Here is a 12,548-nt window from a genome sequence, read left to right on the forward strand (position 1 = left end):
TAACGGTCAGGCCGACGTAGGCCGCCGCCCGTAAGTCTTCCCCCGACATGCCGGGTGGCCGTGGCCGGCCGCACCGGAATGCAAGGCCAAAAGCCTTCGTATATTCGTTAATTATTGTCCGGCCCGGCCGGCTCTCTACGCCGCCAGGCCGACAAAAGCTGCGTACACAAATTCCTTGACCGGACAGAGCGGGCCTGCCCGGCCGACAAGGCCGATAGAATTGGCAAATGCCTCCGGAAATTTGATGTTCCTCCGAACAACATTACCGATCTGTCTCGGTGTATATGCCGGACAGCTCCGACCGGCCGATCACGTAAACCGCGCCCCTGACGGCTCCGTCCCCTATGAATCGGATGTCCGCCGTATCCGACCGTCCGGCCAGGTCCCGGCCGACGGAGCCCGCTAGGTCCCGACCGACTCGTCCGTGTCTCCGATCCGCCATGGCCGACGCGCGCCCACCACGATGGTGCATGCCCCCACGATGATCCGCCAAACTCGCCGTGGGCCCACAACCGTGCCGTACTTGTATCTCGTATAATTGATCGATTGAATTGGGCTATACGAATTTTGTACGGTGCCACGTATCGGTATTTTATACTAATAACGACGGGGTATCGAGCGATCTTAGCCGTTCTTGTGTTTGAGCCCGCTTAAGCCCAAACTGAGTTTGAGGGAGTTTGGGGGGGGGGGGTTGTACCGGAGCACACGCCTACAATTAATTGTCACCATCCATCTAATCACTTCTCTTAATGCATGTTCCCCATGAAGCTGCAATAACTATTTCTTCAGTTATTTCTCCTCAGCCTCTATCTAATGTACCACATACCAAAGAAAAAATAATAAGATAACGAGACTGAAACTAAAGCGTTGTGTTTTTCTTGGTCTGATTTACCGGTCGCATGGTCTAAACCACTCCAACGGACAACCGCGACAAAGGCTTCCACTGCTACATCGATTAGCCGAAGTTGCTCTGCACATAGGCGGGCCCCGCAAACGTTAGCCACACATGCCGCACCATCAACACCACGGGCGCGGCGTGCGCCGCGCCAAACTTCCTAGTTGACACTAACTATAGCAGTCACTGTCCCTTAACTTTCTGGTCTCCCTCACGTCGATGGCAAGCCACACGCCGGTCGACAATTGCAGAAGAAAGCAAGCGTCCACGCGCCCAACGGCTCCGGCCAGCCGGCCGGAGGTAACTGGACGTATCCAACTGCCAAGCAACGGCCTATGATAGCCTGCGCGTTCCAACCACAAGCCAGCCTAAGAAGTTGGTGGTCAGAGTGAGTGTTTGTCCGGTGCATTTTGGAGCAGGTGTTAGACCAGAGATCTCTGCAACCTGTATGCCACAGCGCTCGCTGTCCCCGAGTGTATACGATGATGATGTCGAGTTGTCAACAGTGGGATCGACCGATTTGATGTCGCAGCTTGTAGGTTTATGCCGACCATTTCGTCCAGTTAATCTCGCTGTGTGAAAGCTAGTGAAACCGTGTTGCTGTTCCTAAACTTGGAAGACTCTGCGAGCAGGCCGTAGCGGACGGTCGTGTTGACGCGGTAATGCGGTATGCAGCAGGTTGTACGCGTCGTGGTAAATGCAGGGTAGCCTGCGTGTACACAACAGTGTGTATGCTGATGTAAACGTTTCGCATGTCGAAGCTGACGGCCGGAGATGTAGATACGAGTGTGATCCATCCACATTGGATTGCATTGCATAACTTCCCTTACCAAACTTAATACTGATCGATAAGTTAATTTAGTGCCAAGCTGGCATCCATCAACAGCTACTCCTTGTGTCATATTATCCACAGGTTACGGGAAAAGAGGTTAAGAGCATCTCCAGTCGCGTCCCCCAAACCGTCCCCCAAACCGCGCCGGATTGAGCGTTTGGGGGACGTGTTTTGCTCGTGCCGCGTTTGGGGGACGTCGCTCCCCAGCCGCGTCCCCCAAACGCCGCCCCCAAATGAATATTTGTGCAGGAAAATAAAGGTTTTCATTCAATTTTGATTATATATTACAAAGTTTGAATGAAAACGGCTAGATTTCATCTAAACCTAGGCTACCGACCGCCCGGCGGCGCGTTCGACGGCCCCGCCCCGTCGTCGCTCCCCTACGCCGCAGCTCCTCCTCGCGCGCGCCTCCTCTCCTTGCGTTCGGCGGTGGCCGGACGGTGCCGCTCCCGCCGATAGTCCTCCTCCGCCCTCCCCGCCGTGCCGCCCGGAGGGAGAGCTCGACGGCGCGACGAATTTGCGCCTCTTCGCGGGCACGGGCGTCGTCCCGGAGCTTCTTCTCCGACCTCGAAGGACTCGACGAGGGCGCGCGTCGATCGGCCGTCTCGTCCGGTGCGGGCGCGTCGTCGCCGGACCGGGCCGAACTCGTCGTCGTCGTCGCCGTCCTCCACCTCGGTCTCCTCCGCCTCGGCTCTCCTCCTCCATTGGCGCCTTCTCCTCCACATCCGTTGGCGCCTCCATCATCGCCGCCGCAAACGCGTCGGCCGCCGCCAACCGGCTCCGCCCGCCTCCCCCATAGCGCCGCAAGCGCCGACTCCCGCCGCCGACGCTCCTCCGCCGTCGCTCGCCGGCCGGAGCTCGATCGACTCACGCCGCCGGCGCTCGATCGAGTCACGCCGTTCACGGACCAGCCGCGCCGCTCATCGCGCCGGCGCCGGCGCTCGTCGGCCCATCGTCTGCTCCATGTCCTCCCGAACCGGCGCCGTCGCGCCTCTTGTCCCGTCGAGGCGTCGAACGCCGCAACGGTGTCGCACCGCCGCTCCTGCCACGCCGCCGCCGCCGCGGCCTCCTCGGCCGCGGAGGCGAGGGCGGAGAACGCCGCAAGATCCGCCGCCCGCTGCGCCTCACGCCGCCGGCGGGCCTCCTCCTCGAGTGCCTCCTCGAGTGCCGCACGCCGCCGCCGGCTCGTCAATGGAGGAGACGGCGGTGGAGGGAAGTGGCCATCGCCGGGGCGGTTCGCCATTGCCACCGGTGATGGAGGAGACGGTTGTGGAGCGACGAGGGCCGTGTTTGTTGCCGGCGGGGTGTGGTGGCTACCATTGATGAGCCGGGAGACCTTTTATAGACGCCGGCGTCGGGAAGAAAGCGCGGGAACAGGACGAGAAGAGGCGGGAAGATCGCGCGGGAACGGGCGGTGGCGTGCGAACGCCGGCGACGCGTGGAGGCCGCGCAGCGACCGACGAGACGTCTCGCCCGCCCTCCGTCGTCACAAGGCAAAGATGCCGCCGTGTGTCACTGCGCGCGAATAACTTCCGTCGCGAGGTAGGCGACGGTTAGGTTAAAATTAACTGTGCCGCTGACGCGTCGGCCCCGCCACTCCCCGCCTCGCTTTTCGTTGTGTCCGGCGTCCCCGGAGCGTCCTCTGTGGGACGGGGACGGGCTCGGGGCACCGGACACCGTATCGGGGCGCGCCGGACAAAAATGGGCTTTGGGGGACGCGGCTGGAACGCTTTTTTTGTCCGGCACGTCCCAAATCGCTTTGGGGGACGGTTTGGGGGACGCGACTGGAGATGGAGATGCTCTAACTTGTGTGACACAGCACTCGCTGTCCCCCGGTGCATTCTGGAGCAGGTGTTAGACCAGAGATCCCTGCAACCTGTGTGACACAGCACTCGCTGTCCCCCGGGTATACGATGATGATATCGACAGTGGCATCGACGTGATGTCGCAGCTTGTACGATTATACCGACCACCGCTCGACCTCCCTGTGTGAAATTCGTGAAACCGTATATGTGTGCTGTTACTGCACTTGGAAGAGTCTGCGAACAGAGCAGATTGTATGTGTGCTGTTGCTGATGTACACGCTTCGGATTCGCAGGTAGTTAAGCATGGGGCATACATGCAGGGAGATGTTCGTCGGCGACAAGGACATGGACATGGTTGAACTCGACGGCCGGAGATGCAGATGCGATTGTGTGAGCCATCCAGATTGGATTTGCACTGGATAAGATTTCCTTTTCCGAACTTAATACTGATGGATAAAGTAATTTAGTGTCAAACACGAAACACTGCCTTTGACTAGCTGTCAGCAACCAGCAGTAACTATCCTTACATCACATTATCCACCGGTTATGGGAGAAGAGGTTTATATATTTGACTACTGAAAGCAGTACTAGCAAGTTTACCATGTTAGCATGTACGTAGCGCGTTTGCGTCAGCAAATCTACGAAAAGGCATCATTTATCCTATCTTAACTGGTTGTTTATCTTATCACCACGCTACCGGTACTGGTATACTGTCCTCTATCTCGGTGAGCGGCTCTCCCTGCTCCCCGTCACGTACGTCGCCGGCGAGCCACACGCCGCCTGACACTTGCATAAGCCTCTGTCCGGCCGGCGACGACGTATCAAGCATTCCAGCTACCAACCGCAGGATTTCACGCGTTACCAAACCACAGGATTGATACTTCTTTTTTAAAAAAAACGAGGGCAAAAGGTTTGCCCATTTATTGATTAAGAAAGGAGTTTGCAAAAAAGTAAAGTTTTAGACATAATACAAGTTTTATTCTCGCGGCATCAAATTACACAAATTTTTAGCACCCGCTAAAACCCAAAGCGTAGCTTCTTTTTTGATCCTCTCGAAGACGATTTGCGAAGGGGCGCACTTGTTCTTGAAAACTCTATCGTTTCTCTCATTCCAAATCTCCCAAATGATGAGCATGGCAAGAGACGTCATACCCTTGCGGTTTTGCCCCGTAGATATCATGGTCCACCACTCCGGGAAGGAGAGACTCGCCCAATTGTTAGCATGAGAAGCCAGAATGTCGAACCCTTCTTTGGCCTTGTCCCGTAGACGCAAAGTGAAGTGGCAATGGACTAGAAGGTGATCGACCGACTCCGTGCATTGGTTGCATAAAGGGCAAACCCCACAATTTGGCCACCCCCGTTTTGTCAAGCGGTCGGCTGTCCAAATTCTATTTTGGAAAGCAAGCCAGGTGAAAAACTTAATCTTTGGGGCGCCCACATCTTCCACATGGATTTGTATAGGCTTGAGAAGGTGGAACCCAGAAATTGCAAGTCGTAGGCGGACTTCGTCGAATAGTGCCCACTCTCGGTGAGTTTCCAAGAGATGTCGTCCTCAATGTTGTCATTGAGGTGGAAATTTTTTATGAGACCCCATATCTCCACAAATTGGGAAAGATGCTCCAAAGAAAAGCCATCTCCCAAACCAACTTTGTGAACCCAAGCATTGTTTTGTAGAGCATGCGCCACCTTCCAATTCTTGCGCTTGGAAGAGGCATAGATAAGAGGCGCGATCTCAATTGGCTTTCTCCCATCAAGCCAAGGAGCATACCAAAAAGGAGTCTTCATCCCATTGCCCACTGTAATGGTCGTGGCGGCATAGAAAATGTCCATATCTTGCTCCGAACAAGGGTTGCCGGAGCCCACCCAAATCTTGTTGGGGTCTTTCCATTCCAACCAAGGCCATCTAAGACAAAGGGCCGTAGCGAATTTATCCATATGAATGATTCCAAGGCCACCAAGTTTCTTAGGACGACAAACTATCTCCCAATTGACCTTGCATTTCGCCCCAGTGATTGATACTCATCCACCGACCTCCGGCTCCAATCACTCGCTAGTACGTCGGCCGGTGCAGGTGCATCTGTAGTTCATATCTGGCGTAGCTGGTTGCGTTGCATGGCACGTCCTTAACAACTGTTGGTTTGATATTGTGTATTGAAGCGTGTCCGGCCGGTAGTGGCATGTCAACGCAGAAAAGGTTGTATCTCGATCGGAATAAATTGCTATCCATGGCCAAAGGAGCCGCTCCACGCTTGGTTGCTAGTGTAGCCCGATCTTTTACTTCCTCCATTGGAGGATCTCGGATCTTGGTGTGGGGTTCATCACGGGGTTATCTCCAAGTGGTTTCGTCCCCGGTAGAGTTTCCTAGGCCTACGCTTCGAGGCCGTCGGCTAGCTGCGGTGAAGATGAAGGCCTTGATTGTTTTCTTGTATTTCTTTCTAAGGTCTTGATAGTAATCTGCGAAAAACAGTTTGTAATATTTCTTATCTTTAGGGTCCTCCCCGTAAACTTGTACTCACCGCTGAAGTAATACGAGCTTCTAGGCCCTTCGGGGCAATTCCCGTTCAAAAAGAAAATGTTGTGCCAAGAGGTTTTTAAACACTTGCTTAAGACAAGGTTTTACATTGGTGAAAGGAGGAAATATATTAAATAACGAGACATGTAATTGGGTCGATGAGGTCTTAGTTTTGTTTTACACAATTTTATAAACGATGTAACCATTCTTTGCAATCACTACCGCATCGGGTGCTTCCTTCAAAAATAAGATGACCGAGAGCCACCATTGCATTTTTAAACGGGTTGTTGTCTACTACGTCGGCCGTCGGGCGGATGTAACTCGCGTATGTAGCCAGGTGGGTGACTCGAATATATGACTCGCTAGACAAAGGCAATCCCTACTTGACGCCTTCTTACATCCGTTAGCGCGCAAACACACACGCGTGGAGGGTTGTGGGCCGAGGCATGTCACCGTGACAGACAACGTTTGAGACGGCAGGGACACACCAGAGACCAGGAAGACGACGGAATGGACCTCGCCGGAGAGACAGGGACGACGCGGCTCGCCGCGGCAAAGGTGAGTAAGAAAACTTAGGTGTGAAGGGTCTTAAGGTTTCCGGGGCGGGAACCGGGAGCTCGCCGGCAACGGGCTTAGGGTTTTCGATGAGGGAGGGTCGCCGGAGACGGGAAGATGCGGGGCTTAGAGGAAGGTTTTGGGCAGCCGTAGACCGGCGGTGGGCGGCGGATCGAGGAGGGCGGTGCCGTGAGACACCGTGAGAGTGGCGTCCGCCGCGGGTGGTAGAGGAGGCGGCCCGGCCGGCCGACCGCGGGGGTTGGAGGTGCATCGGTCGAAGGAAGAAGATGATGCAGCCATACTGGGCCGCGGCCCATTGTGGCGTCAGTGCGTGCGTCGAGCGGTTCCCCGACGCTAAATGCGTTAAAAAGGCCCTCCTAGACAAAGAGGTTCCTTTTTTTTTTAGAGATTTCCACAATTCAGCATGCTAGAATGTCGGCCCGTGCGGAACGAAAATGCGTGCTTGCATGCTGGCCCACGAAGCAATGCCGAGATGACCAGGTTTGCGTGGACCCGTATGGAAGGCGAACTGCTTGATATGTTGGTGCCCGACCCGAAACAGCCTAGGGTTGGTCAGGTTATTCCGGTTATATATATCCGACACAAAACAGACTAGACGGAAATCCGCCGACCTCCTATCCAAATCTTCGATTACAGGTCCAAAAGAAAAAAAAATCGATTCGGTTTCTGCCTTGCAAGCTAGAAAGGCGATCGCTTGCGGCGCGATGAAGGGGGAGACGAAGCAGGATGGGTCGACGAGTAAGGAGATGGTGGTCGGTGAGGATGGGATCGCTGGCGAGTCCTTGAATTGTCAGAAGCTAGCGGTGGGCGACAAGGCAGATGCGGTCAAGGGGAAGAGGATCGCCAAGGTGAGCCAGAAGTACATCGACATCCTGCTCAAAGAGAAAGCTACCGGCACCGGCATGTACAGCAAGAGCAAGAGCAGGGCGAGGGAGTTCATCGAGAACAACAAGCATTGTGCTCATCTCGCGCCATTCGTGGCAGGCCTCGATGCTATTAAGGAGGAGGTGCGTGCCGGGGACGCCAAGATCCTGGATCAGTACCATAGCCAAGGCTACGCCTTTGGTGAGGTCGACGAGGAGTCCTTCATCTACGACGAGGAGATCTGTGGCCCGCTCGCCAGGTCCAGGCCGCCTTCCCTGCCTGCTTGATCTTAGTTTATACCTGCTGCTAAATTACATGTAGTACTACAAGTTTATATGATTATATCCCGGCCCTCCTTGAGAGACTAATTAAGTTGATGGCTGTGATGCATCGTAAGTATTATATCTACCTATATAAGTTTTTTTTCGAGAGTACGCCTTTACCATATCTTTATAGAAGGCAGAATTTTAGTACAAGACGACTACAACTCGCTGCGAACAACGAGTGCAGAAACGAACTCCACACCGGCTAATCCGAAGACCAGCCAACACCAAAGTTACAACTGCAACACAAAGAGCCTATCTAAGGATGATCCTCCAAGCCACGTCTCGCTCCACACCGGATACCTCGGAGATCAACACCTGCAAGAGAACTCTCCTTTGTCAACGCACCATCAAAGGAGAAGACGGTGGGACTAGGTCGGCCTCCAATGAAGGCGTCGTCTTGGACTCTCCGACGACGTCGTACATAGCGCCCTAGAAGATCAACCTTGGACAGTGACAGACACCGGAGGAACGCAAAGAGAATCAACAAGCCGCGTCTCCAACCGCAAGGCTCCCAACAGAGGAACGACATCGAAATGCCGCCAATGCGTCGGTTCCACGAACCTAGGCTTTCGCCCGGAGACAACACCAAACCCATGCGGGAGCAGGGAAGTGTCGGCATACCTCAGCGGCGCCTCCAAGGAGGGAAACGACGCCCACGGGCGCCATCGCCGCCGGCACCGGCAAAGCGGGCTAGACTTTCGTCCGATGCCGCACACCGCCCACGCTGCCCGCCGGATTGGGGCCGCTGATCTTGTTGTCCACACCGCCGCCGCCACAACACTCTGTCATCGTAGCCTCACCATGGTGCTCCACCAGCTCCCGGCATGGCCAAGGAGGACACGCTCCGAGCTCCACCACCAGCCAAACACGAACAACAGCAGGCACCACCAACCCTCCGGGCACCAGCAGAAGTGGCCTGCGCTCAGGCCCACAACCACCCGGCCCTGAACCCAGATCGGGCCCAAGAAGGACCCAGATCTGGGCCCCGCGCCTCCGAACCCTCCTCCTCGTCGGCGCCATCGGGGAACGAGGATGATTGTCCTCCTCCTTGGCCGCCGGCCGGCCTCCGCAGCGCCAGGTCTCCCCTGGACGCACTCCATGCCGCCGCCGCCACCAAGCTGCTGACCCGCCGTCACCGCCCCCGTCCAGCGCCGAGACTCCACCGCGCGCCCGCCGCCGCTGCGTCCACCGCCGGGATCCTCCGCTCCTCCGCGCCTCCCCGCCGTAGCCGGAGAGCTACTCCACGCACACACACCACCCGCGCCGCCCTGGAGACGTCCCCGTGCGCGAGGAACTCGTCGGGGCGCGCCGCCGACCTCACCCGCCGCCTTCGACGGCCGGGCGCGGCCGCCACCGCCGGCGCCGGCGGCGGCAGCGGCCAGAAAGAGAGGAAGAAAGGAGGGTTTTTTTAGGGTTGGGGGGAACCTCCGGAGCCGCTCGCGCGAGCGGCCCGGGAGGAGGAGTCGTGAGTAGGAGGAATTCCTTACGTACCTATATAAGTTACTCCAGTATGTTTCGTTGCTGGTCGTCGAGCTGGTATACAGGTACATGTTTATCGGATTGCTGTATGATATTGTGTGGTCATCGATATATACTTTAGCTGTGTTGTCCTGTCATCCAGTCTCGATCGCTTGATCTCTTCCTGTACGCGTTATTGCTGCAATGCAGCTTTGTCTGGAATTATGGAGCATCACCCTTGCAAACCCTTATGTGACATAATGTGGTGGCCAAATTATTGTCCTGATTTGCATTTGTGCATTATTTGATCACATCAGTTATTTTTTGCACAAAATTACTCCTATAAGAGCATCTCCAGTCGCGTCCCCCAAACCGTCCCCCAAAGCGATTTGGGGCGCGCCGGACAAAAAAAGCGTTCCAGCTGCGTCCCCCAAAGCCCTTTTGTCCGGCGCGCCCCATTCGGTGTCCGGCGCCCGAGCCCGTCCCCGTCCCACGGGGGACGCACCGGGGACGCCGGACACAACGAAAGCGAGGCGGGGAGTGGCGGGGCCGACCCGTCGGCGGCACGGAAGGCTAAAACCCCGTCGCCTACCTTTGGTCAAGCGACGTTAATGGCGTCCCTGTTTTCCCGGGCGACGCAGGGACGCGTCTCGTCGTGCATGGCCGCGTGGCCGTCCGCGCCGGAGTTATTGCGTGCAACCACCCGCCGCCGCCGCTGTTTTAAGACGCCCTCCGGTTATCGCCGCTCATCATAATCCTTCTCGTCGCCGCCGCCTCCCCTTCCCGCATCCTCTCCTCGCCGCTCAAAAAATGTCGTCCTCCCGCAAGATCGCCGCGGCGAACGGCTTCGGCCGCGGCAGCCTCACCGTGGCGGAGGCGTGGGCGCTCGTACCACGCCCGGTATCCGGTCCCCGCCGGACGTGCGGCCGCCAGCGGCCGGCGGGCCGGAAGATGGCCGTGAACGGCATTGGCATCCCCGCCGCCGCCGAGCGCGGACACGCAGCAATGGCGGGACGCCACCGAGGCCCGTCGGGCTCAACTCACCGCCGAGGAGCGGGCGGATCCGACATGGGCGGCCAAGGACAACGACGACCGGTGGACCGACGTACTTCAAGGCCAAGTACGACGTCGAGATGCACGGCACCGACGGGCTCATCGGCGGGCCCAACAGCTCGAACGAGGAAGGCCGCGCCTGTTGCGGGGCGTTCCGGGCGCACCCTCGAGAACGTCATCCGCGGCCTCCGCAACGGCGCTCCGCGGCTGGAGATGCCGCCGTCGCCGCCGCCGTCTCCTCAATGGCAGCCGAGAGGACGACGTACTCGTCCCTCCTCGCACTCTTCTTCCTCGGGGCCGGCGCGATCGACGCCGTCGTCGTCGCACCGGTCGGCGCCGTATACCGTTCCCAAACGGGAGGTCAAGGAGGAGCCGGCGACGCCCGTCAACACGAGGCGTGGCGGTAGCGGCAGCCGGCGGCAGCAAGGGAGGCGCGGCGGCGCCCTCCTCATCCCGGCCGGAGGTGAAGGAGGAGCCGGAGGAAGCGCCGCGGCGGCGCCGCCGGGCGGAGTACGAGCGGCAGCAGCGGCTCATCGCCAGCAGCGACGACCCCGAGGACCGCCTGTGGCTGCGGGCGGCGTTCTTGGCGTCCATGGACGACAAGGACGCTCGAGGGCGACCTCGGACGCGGCGATCGCCATGTCCATCCGCGACTCTCAGCAAGCCGTCGGTGGACCTCACCGACGACGGCGAGGCAGACCAAGCGGCTTGGTGAAGGACGAGCCCGTGGACGAGCCCGTCGACGAGCGCGTCAAGCGTGAGGTCGTCCACCGACGAGATGTACAACTTCCGGCAGCACTACGACGCTCCGCCGCCGCAAGTGGTTCTAGATTAGGTTTAGTTTTAAAGTTAGTCAAATTTCGTTCGAATCTATGTAAGTTTGGACGAATCTAATCGAATCTAGTCAAGTTTAAAATTTGCGAAATTTTGTTTGGGGGACGCGATCGGGAGCTGACGTCCCCACAACGCGCGACGTAACGAAACACGTCCCCCAAACACTCAATCCGGCGCGGTTTGGGGGACGGTTTGGGGGACGCGACTGGAGATGCTCTAAATACATTTTGTTCCTAACATTTTGTAGTCCCCAATAACCCTTTTAGCTCAGGTTAAGCGTGCGGTATTTCCATCTAAACGATATAGAGCTACCGGAAAGTGAGGCAAAGTGAGGCCTCTCAGGGCATGAGAATCATGTGTGGTCCGCGCGACATCGGATCGCCCCTGCCGAAACGATCTCAGTGGTCCCTTCTTTGCCTCTTTTATTCACTCACACGCAACACCCTGGCTATTCCAATTTAATAGCAGGCTTGCTTTTTGTGGGGCCCGTTCATCAGCGAACACAACTACGTAGTGCTATGTGGTGTTGAAATCGGATGGGACGCGCGGTGGTTGCCCTTTGGTTTTGCTCTATGGGCAATATCGACTTTTCACATCAATATCCGTCCTTCTCCTCCCACACCTACATGTGTGGTGGTCGGTGAGACAACGCCGTAAGCCGAGCACACACACTCCACCTACCCCCGCCCGGCTGCCCGGCCTGTTGTTTCGGCGGTGTTGGCAGTGCCGTCAACACAACGTGAAAGAGGCAGGATGACCATCACTACCCCAAACAGTCAAATTATGCTGGTGTGGTTGGCAATGCAATACAAAAGAGATGAACTTGATCCGAGCCAAACCATCCACTTAAGTACCTATAAACATCACATATCTAGTGACAGCATCGGGAATGGAGCGGCAAGATGCTTGAACAGGTTAGGAGCTTCTCGGATGATTCATCATAAGCTCTTCTTATATTACGATGCTGTACAGTGCTACTGAGATGCTACCTGCTAGGGCGCTAGGCAGGAAAAATGCTGCTGACATGAAGAGGCTTCATCACCATCCATAAATAACTCAATTATATCAAACTAATTAGCGGGGAAACTAAGCATGGAAACAGGAGAAAAGGGGGTTAAAAATCATGCATACCAAAGAATCAGAGTCAGTTATGCAGGATTTAGATGTGCTAGCTACATTTTTGTAAGTAATTAATGGGTTTTTTTGGACACATTTAGATAAGCAAGCTATGCCATCTGAAAGAACTGTCAATGTGAATATCAACAGAGCTTTTTTTTTGAATCATATATATATAACTGGCCAGCAAGCCGTCTCATTAAAAACCTTCCAGCCCCTTAGGTACCCTGGAAGGAAAAGAATGGGTCTGAAATGCCGCCCCAAATCATAGAATTGT

The sequence above is a fragment of the Lolium rigidum genome, chromosome 7, assembly GCF_022539505.1.
Source record: "Lolium rigidum isolate FL_2022 chromosome 7, APGP_CSIRO_Lrig_0.1, whole genome shotgun sequence".
NCBI classification, from domain to species: domain Eukaryota; kingdom Viridiplantae; phylum Streptophyta; class Magnoliopsida; order Poales; family Poaceae; genus Lolium; species Lolium rigidum.